The sequence below is a fragment of the Phoca vitulina genome, unplaced genomic scaffold (genome assembly GCF_004348235.1).
Source record: "Phoca vitulina isolate PV1807 unplaced genomic scaffold, GSC_HSeal_1.0 scaffold10, whole genome shotgun sequence".
Taxonomy (NCBI): domain Eukaryota; kingdom Metazoa; phylum Chordata; class Mammalia; order Carnivora; family Phocidae; genus Phoca; species Phoca vitulina.
Window position 1 is genome coordinate 37,190,298 of NW_022589713.1, and position 9,694 is coordinate 37,199,991.

Here is a 9,694-nt window from a genome sequence, read left to right on the forward strand (position 1 = left end):
AACATAAGCTAGCGACTATTAACAATTTCTTTCAATAGCAGAATTAGAACATTTATAAAATACTAGGATAGAGGATCTGAAATTATAAAATACTGAATTATAAAATACTAGGATAGATAGATCTGAAATTTCAGAGCAATTTTAGATTTATAGAAAATTTGCAAAAATACAGGAAGTCCCAGATATCCTTCATTCATCTTCTTCCAATGTTAACATCTAACCACGACACATTTAACAAAAATAAGAAATTAACACTGTTAACTTGGCTACAGACTTTATTCCAATTTTACCAGTTTCACACTGAATGTCTTTTTCTATTCCAAGATCTAATCCAGAATACCATGTTGCATTCAGCTGTCCTGCCTCCCCAGACCCCTCCAATTCATGAGAGTTTCTCAATATTTCCTTGATGTGTATAATCTTAACAGTTTTGAAGAGAATTGGGCAGGTGTTTTGAAGAATGCCCCTCACTTTGGGTTTGTCTGACAAGTTTTCTCATGACAAGACTGGAAAACTGGGTTTGGGGGAAGAAAACCAGAGAGATGAAGTGCCCTCCTCATCTCATTATATTAGGGAGGGTATGATAGCAATGTGACCTGTCACTGGTGATCTTAACCTTGACCACCTGGTTAAGGGTGTGTGTGCTATCTTCTGCTTTCCATGCTCTATTGTTGCAAGTGAATCATGGTTAAGTACAGCCCATACTCAAGGAAAGAGGAATTAACTTTCACTTTCTGGAGAAACTTTCATGCTCAATTCCTTTTTGTGTATGGGGGTGGAGGGTGAGAATGTTCATTTCTGAAACTATAAGATGCTCCAAGCTCATTTTCCCTGTCCCAGCCCTTTCTCTAAGCAACCTTGGTTCTTACTCTGACAGTAGCACTTCTTCATTCAATCCCAGTATACACTGTTAACCCACAGCCCTGCAAGAAACAAATTTACCAACTGGAGTAAGGTGCTTATGCAGAATTCTTTTTGTCTTTAGGCTTACAGTACCCAAAGTACCATTTTCAGAAGCTACCATTGCTCAGCTCTTTCCCCCCTTTTGGTGAGGTTATAGCTTAGATTTGTGAAATAATTAAGTGCATTTAGCACAGTTAGTGTTCCATTCTGGGATGTGAGAGATTTTCATAGTCCATTTGCACAAGGATTTATTGAATATTAGGACTCCTGGAAGCCATATAATGCTTTGAATGTTTTCAGTGTAATTTAGTCTATGTATATATGTAAGGCTTTATATATCTATTGTTCAAATGGAGAAAAGTATCCAGAAATACAGGAAAACAAAGACAAAATAAAGTAAGTCATCAGGGAATCTATTGCCTGGGAATAACCATTGTCAAAATTTTAGGATACTTTCTTCTAGACTCTTTTAGATAATAAATAAAAAAATGGCATTATGCAATTCGTATTGTTTTGAATTTGCTTTTTTTCCTTTGGTATATCATGAACATAAGAGAGTATTCTGATATTTAAAAACACAAATTAAAAAAAGCTTTTCTCCCCCTTTCCCTAGGAATTTCAGATTTGTAATTAGAGATGCCAGCAAATGCTAATATATCCCTACCAATAAACAACTGGGACTTCTCCTGACAACAGGAACTGATTAATACAATGTGCGCAAACATTAATTGATGGTGTGAATTAAGAATCGAATCCCTGTTTTAAAGATGTTATACACACAGTGCAATCAAGAAAAGCATTTAACCAGATTTGTTCATGAATTTCATTGTATGCTGTTGAATAGCTAATTTATAATTGCATTTGTCGTTAAAATAATCTATTAATAAAATTGGAAGTAAAATTGGGCATAGATTCATTACCTCAGTCAGTTGTGGATGCTCAGTAAAGAACATTTTCCTTGCAAATGAGGTGCAGACCTCATTATCATGCTCAGCAGAATGGGGAGCACATCTCTGTCCTTTATTCTTCCCGTGCTGAGTAATGTCCCAGCAACTCAACTAATTCATTAAAGTTAGTGGAAAACTTGAGTGCATGCTTAATCTTCTTTGGTGTTAATTAGTGTTGTCGTTGGCTTAAGAAATGTTTCATAATTTACTGAATTGAAAAATCAATTGCTTATCAGCTTTGTAAAGGTAACTGCATTTTCTGTTAGTAGCTCTTAGCCTTTGTGGAGAAAAAGCTGGGCCCTTGGGTCATCATTGCTTTTCAGAACCTTTGCTTTCCCACTGCTGTTTGTACTCATTAAAAGTCAGAGTAAAATACCCAGATATCCAGGGACTATTGTTAAGATTAGATTCAGAGAGGTGCCTGGGTGGCTCAGTCGGTTAAGCGTCTGCTTTTGGCTCAGGTCATGATCCCGGGGTCCTGGGATTGAGCTCCACATTGGGTTCCCTGCTCAGCGGGGAGCCTGCTTCTTCCTCTCCTGCTCCCCCTGCTCCCCTTGTTTGTGCTTCTCTCTCTCTCTCTCAAATAAATAAAATCTTAAGGAAAAAAAAAGATTAGATTCAGAGAAATCTAAATCTTTTTTTTTTTTTTTTTTTTTTTAAAGATTTTATTTATTTATTTGACAGAGAGAGACACAGCGAGAGAGAGCGCACAAGCAGGGGGAGTGGGAGAGGGAGAAGCAGGCTTCCCGCCGAGCAGGGAGCCCGATGCGGGGCTCGATCCCAGGACCCTGGGATCATGACCTGAGCCGAAGGCAGACGCTTAACGACTGAGCCACCCAGGCGCCCCGATTCAGAGAAATCTAAAAGATCCACAACTAAATGGGAGAAGAGTGAAGAACCTAAAGTGAAGTATTTATTCAACCGACCAAGCAACCATCATTGATTCAGGACTGACAGCATGCTAGGCTCTGCAAATATAGGGTTAAAGATTTGGGGTGTCTTGGCTGCACCACTTCCAGCTGTGAGGAGGAGGGGGAGGAAGGAAAGGAGGAAGAAGAGGAGTTGGAGGAGGTGGCCCTGCATGCACGCCAACCCTGGGGAGCTGAGGACCCGACGCTGGGGGCCCAGGCCAGCATGGGCAGCCACACACAGCAAGGCTGAGAGTGAGGCAGGCCTTGCTGACAAGGCGACTTCCACCCTTCCCAGAACCAGCCCCAAACCCTGGCAGGGGCCTATGCCTGCCCTGAGGTCCTGGTGGAGGGGCCAAGTGTCAACTGTCCAGGAGGTGATCATCTGCCCCCCTTGTATCCCAGAAGATGATCAAAATGTTCCTTCGGACAAAACCCAAGATAGAAAAGAGCCACAAATTCTCGCTGGCGATGGTGAGGGAGGACGGAGCCTCATTGTCTGGACTGCCAACCCCCAAGAGCCTCGGCAACTGCCTCTAGACCTAGAGACAGCCTTCTGCTCCATGTTCAAACTAGAAGCTCTCTTCAGCCTCGTCCAGAAGAAAACTGAACTGCCGGTCACTGACCACGTGCTGTCTCCAGTCATCTGTCCTGCCAGGCGCTCGTCTCCTCGTAGGAACATGAAGAAAACGTTCTGCTGGCCGTTTCTCCTTCACCATCCTTTGTATCCACAATGACTCTTATGAGAAGAAGATGAGCTGGAAGGACCTGTTTGCCTTCATACTCAGTCTGGATACCAGTTACATGGAGGAAATGGTGCTAACTGGGCCAGTCCTTTGAGCTGCACAACTGCGTGGTCAAGCTATTGGCTCACACACAGCAGTGCCCCTGCCAGACCTACCTACAGCCTGCTGGAGGAGGAGGATGTACTCTCTGCACATCCCTGTACATCCCTGTACATCTTCACCTCCTTGTACAATAAAATCTTGGCCTAGAGTGCTGGTTCTCAAACTGGGCTCCGTGGGACCCTTGGGAACATGGTTCCAGGAGGCCTCCAGGGCACTCGGAGGACTCCAGAAGGAAATCCAGGCAGCATTCCAGGGACTCTGGGCACTGATTCCCCATGTTGCCCGGCCCACACTTCATTCCCAGTTTGTCAGTTATAATTTTCATTCTTCCCTGTGTGATTTTTGTCATCACAATAAAAATCTAAGTCTCCCCAAACCAGGTCCACAATAACAACAAGAACAACAACAACAGATATGCTCTAGGGTTGACAAGAGCATGGGAAAGTGAGCACCCTCACATAACACTGATGGAAAAGTAAAGCAATATATTTTTTCATAGGGGCACCTGGGTGGCTCAGTCGTTAAGCGTCTGCCTTCGGCTCAGGTCATGATCCCGGGGTCCTGGGATCAAGCCCCGCATCGGGCTCCCTGCTCCGCGGGAAGCCTGCTTCTCCCTCTCCCTCTCCCCCTGCTTGTGTTCCCTCTCTCACTGTGTCTCTCTCTGTCAAATAAATAAATAAAATCTTTAAAAAAATATATACATATGTATTTTTTCATGTATTTTTTCATGAAGGGTGGTGAAAATTTGACAGTATCTATTGGCACTTAAAGTGTAAATATTCTCGGGGTGCCTGGGTGGCTCAGTCGGTTAAGCATTTGCCTTTGACTCAGGTCATGATCCCGCGGTCCTGGGATCGAGCCCCGCGTTGGCCTCCCTCCTCAGCAGGGAAGCCTCCTTCTCCCGTCCCTCTGGCTGCCCCCCCACCCCCACTTATGCACGCTCTCTCTCTGTCAAATAAATAAATAAAATCTTTTAAAAAAAGTGTATATATTCTATTATCCAACAAGTCCAAATCTAGGAATATATCCTATGAAATATAGTTGATCCTTGTTTTTAATGAATTCTGTATTTGCAAATTTGCCTACTCACTGCCATGAATTTGTAACCCCCAAACCCTTATTCATGGCGCTTTCACGGTCATCCATGGACGTAGAGCAGCAAAAACTTTGAGTTAAGAATTGATTGTCTGTGTACCTACAGATGTGAAAAAAATCCATGTTCATTCAGTTCTTTCAGCAAACATGTTGAAAACAGCAGCATAGGCATTTGGAATTCATCTCTGAGGCAAACAGAAAAGGAACTTGCCCTTGCAGAGCTTACATTCTAGCAGAAGAAAGGTCACTGCAGAAGAGTTTGAGAAAACAGAAAGATTAGGAAAAAACCTCAATGTCCCATAAGAGGGGCTGACAGCTAATAGCCCCAGCAATCCCCCTCCTAGGTACATCTCAAGAGAAATGAGATGTGTGTCCAAAAAAGGCATGTGCAAGAGAGTGCCTTAGCAGCTTTGTTTGTAATAAAAGGCTGGTCACATTATGATACGTACATACAAGGGAACATGCCACAGACATTGAAAATGATTGGTTTAAATTCACTGACATAGAGCAAGCTCAGGAGTCATTGCTGACTGAAAAAGTCAGTTTCAAAACAGCATGCACCTTAGGCTCAAGTTTGTGAAATGTATAGCTATATTGACATTCACACACACACACACACACACACACACGCACACGCACACGCACAAATGCACCCATTTATAAAGAGCTATTAGGAAGATTTTTATAAGGGCTTCCTCTTGGTAGTGGAATTTCAGAAAATGTATACTTTGTTATTTTATCTTCCTGTACTGTTTCAATTTTTTTTAAAGATTGTATTTATTTATTTGAGAGGGAGAGAGTGAGCATGAGCAGGGGGAGGGGCAGAGGGAGAGGGAGAAGCAGACTCCTGCAGGACTCCATCCCAGGACCCGGAGATCATGACCTGAGCCGAAGGCAGACGCTTAACCAACTGAGCCATCCAGGTGCCCCTCAATTTCTTTTTTTAATGTTGTATATGAGAATACAAAGTAGTGCCATTTCCAATTGCAAATCTGCAGTGGTCATGCTTTCAAGGATTTATATGCTTTACCAGCTCACCTTTTCTAGGAGTTTCTCAGAGGCTAATACATTTGTTCTTCAGGGTGTCCTGACTTTCCCGGTCTTTTGCCTGATGGTAGAGAACAGGAACCCACATATGTCCAGGAACCTTCCACAAATGTCACTTCTCACCCCTTCCACTGAAATCCTAGAAGGTGAAACTCCCATCAAGCCATGGTCTCTTTCAGGAGCAAAATTAGGCATCTGTAACAGCCACTTCCCCATGCTCCCCACTCCCCTACCAAAGACGCAACTGAACTTTTTTTTAATTGGAAAATAGATATGAGAGAGATTGTGTTCTCCAGCTCCCCAGCCAGCAAACCCAAGCCCCGGATGTGAATAGCTGTGTTGGGGGAGGTGTGACGCTTCTCTCAGCATTCCAGTCCCAGATAAGAGAGAATGGCCTCCGATATACCTGTGAAAATCCAGTGGGCGGAGGGGATGGAATTGGTCCCAGAGCTGTTTGTGATCATCTTTTTAGCTGTCTCATTAAAGAACATTTATTCTTGTCTGTGTGTGCGTGTTTAGTGCTACTCAACTCAAATACATTTCCAGTCATAAAAGGGGGGTTTTGTTTGAGAAAAATGGATCATGGCTCACAGCATAAATTCATGCTCAGAAATAGCTGGTAAGCAAATGGACAGAATACTCATATCCATTTGGGCTGATGGTATGCTTAAAATGTCTGCTTAGTTATTTAGTCAAGATTGACATGTCAGGGGCGCCTGGGTGTCTCAGTCAAGCGTTTGACTCTTGATCTCAGCTCAGGTCTTGATCTCAGAGTCCTGAGTTCAAGCCCCATGTTGGGCTCCACCCTGGGTGTGGAACCAACTTAAAAAAAAATTAATTAAGATTGACATGTCACATGTCAGCCTATTATCCAAGGTCCACATTCTGAGACATGTCTGTGCTGTTTTTGAAGCAAAGGTAGAGGCCCTGAGGGGGCACACTGCACCTCACATGGTCTGTGGGGCATCAACATTCACAACTGTAAGGTCTCCATACCCCACTTTCTTTGTCTCAGACAAATGCCCTCTCTAGCCTCACCAGTCCCCTATGTGAGGTGCAGAGCTTATCATCAGGTCTCGACACTAAATCTCTGGGGATTCTTGAGAGCTGGTTCTCAAACTTTGTTGCATGCTGTAATCAGCCGGGACATTTTAAGAAATAATGGAGCCTGCGTCCCTCCTCAAGCTAATCTGATTAAGCTGGTCTAGGAGCAGTCTGAGCATCTGGATTTTTTTAAACTCCCCAGGTGACTATAATATGAGCCATGTCTGAGAACCACTATCCCGGAGGGCACCTTCTGGGACCACATTGTATGTGGGCGTCATATTGACTTCTCAGAGGTACTTCTCATCCAATCTAACAATAATCCCTTATTCAGAGAGACCACAGAAATAATGAAAGAAGCAGCTTCTCATAACCATGCTGTTTACACACAGAGGCAGAGAGACAGCACAGTGCAAATAACACATGAAGCTGAAGATCAGCAGCTAGCCTGCTCCTCACCTTCTAATCAGGTAATCCCAAGGATGCACCTGACAGGGAATAATATGACGTTATGCCATATTCCAAACGACTGAAACAAAAATGCTTTAGGGAGCCGTGGAACTCATCCATGACTTGTAAAAAATAGCAGTTGGCTCCAATTATGGTGCAAAATAATCAGAGGGAATGCCTTCCAAGATATGTTCTCTATGATTCGTACATTGTTATAAACACAATCTTTTATTTCTCACAACTGATGCCTCTTAATATAGTGGAGATGCATTGAGCACCACGATGTAGGGTGGAATGCGAGCTGAGAAGCATTCCTATATGGAAAAGGAAGACCTTGCTTTCATCACATCAGGCAAGCTCCCTGCCCCCACCTTCTGCTACCTCGTCAATTTGGCCTTCCAAGCAACCAAAGGATCCTCAAGACAGTAGCTATATGCTTTAATTAAGAGATACCACCTTATATCTGAAACTGTGCTTGCCACAATGCCAAAGACTCATCTACAGATTTCCAAGTGTAGTCACCTATCTAAAGCAGGGAGCCATTTTGTTTATTGTTCAAAGCGGTTTCCTCAGGGCAGGGAAAGCAAGACTTTTACTCTCCCCCGCCCCCCGCACCGCCCCCCCGCCCCAGGTTGGCCCATCCCTCACCAATTCAAGCTGAAGCAACAATTAGCTCGGCTACAGTTTAATCTCATTTCAAACACTCCACCCAATATGTCATTAATCCTCAGTGTTGCCTAAATCAGCAATAAGGTACAAAGGTTTTCTGAAACTGGCAGTTTTAGACCGGATACCATCATAAACCCAGAGGCTTAAATATAGTTCAAGGGTTTGAAGGAGAAAAAAAAATCTCAAATGGACCTCTTTTGAACTCAGGGGTTGCAGTGGAAACAAAGGTGATTTTAATGGGGTTTTGGCTCCAAGAAGAAACCCTTGAACATATCCCCCTTGTTCTGCTTACTGATCCTTTGTCTCCCTTTACTTTTTCCTCCCACATTGTCCTTGACAAGGAAACAGTACTTGAAGTTCTTTTATTTTTTTTAAAGTTTTATTTATTTGACAGAGACAGCGAGAGAGGGAACACAAGCAGGCGGAGTGGGAGAGGGAGAAGCAGGCTTCCCGTGGAGCAGGGAGCCCGATGCAGGGCTCGATCCCAGGATGCTGGGATCATGACTTGAGCCGAAGGCAAATGCTTATCGACTGAGCCACCCAGGCACCCCGGTACTTGAAGTTCTTGAATTGGACTCTTAGAATATCCTCCAGGTGTGGTTCATTTAGCCTGTAAGTCTCTCTGGAGATCACTGATTATCATTAGAACTTTTTCTCAGAATTGGGCGCCTGGGTGGCTCAGTTGGGCGCCTGGGTGGCTCAGTTGGTTGGGCGACTGCCTTCGGCTCAGGTCATGATCCTGGAGTCCCGGATCGAGTCCCGCATCGGGCTCCCTGCTCAGCGGGGAGTCTGCTTCTCCCTCTGACCCTCCTCCCTCTCATGCTCTCTGTCTCTCATTCTCTCTCTCTCAAATAAATAAATAAAATCTTTAAAAAAAAAAAAAAACTTTAAAGAACTTTTTCTCAGAATTGATGGAGAAGTGCCATTTGACCTTGCAAGGTCATGAAGGACTCAGTTTAAAAGAACGATAAATAATGTTAAAACTTCAAGCAAAATTTCCCCAATCCTCATAACCTCTTTATGTGTTTAAAACTGCTCTTGCTACTTTCTGTTGAACAGCTTCAGAGCTTGAGGCCCTTGGCCTTATGTCTGTCATCATTTGGTCAAGCAATGAGAATGTCCATTTCTGGCCCAGTCCTCGTTCCCTTGCCTTCTCGGCTGACTTCAAGCAGGAATGGGGAAGGGGCTTCTTTTAGGGGAAAGGACACCAAGATTGTTCACAACCAGATCTAAAGAGTTAAAGGATCTGACCCACAAAGGGCAGGAGCTATTTCCAGAATATGAGGCAAGGGGGAGAGTAGGGAGTGAAGGATACAAGATGTTACAGGCCCTTTGCTGTGATCCGTTAAGGAAACATTGGCTGCTGGAGCTAGGAACAGATGCAGACTAATCGGGCCTGACCACCCTTGCTGTCCAGCTCCCACCTCCAGCCCAAGAATTTATTTTTCCCCTCACAGCAGCCCGGTAAACACTGTATCATATCTAAATGAGTCAGAAGAAACTGGATTCTGAGCTTTTCAAAAGCCACATCCAAGGTTAACATCTTAATCCTCCAGAAGCTGAATGTGTGTTGGAGATCCCCATCTATCAGAAATATTGAGGGCCTGGGGCGCCAGGGTGGCTAAGCTGTTAAGCATCCAACTCTTGATTTCAGTTCAGGTCTTGATCTCCGGGTCATGAGTTCAAGCCCTGGGTTGGGTTTCATGTTGGGTATGGAGTCTACTTAAGAAAGAAAGAGAAAGAAAGAAAGAAAGAAAGAAAGAAAGAAAGAAAGAAAGAAAGA

The 9,694-nt window shown here is 43.9% G+C and overlaps 1 pseudogene; it reads left to right on the plus strand.

Moving 5' to 3' along the window:
- The first annotated feature begins 3,145 nt into the window (after positions 1 to 3,145).
- Positions 3,146 to 3,753, plus strand: LOC116635251 (annotated as a pseudogene).
- Positions 3,754 to 9,694: the final 5,941 nt, after the last annotated feature.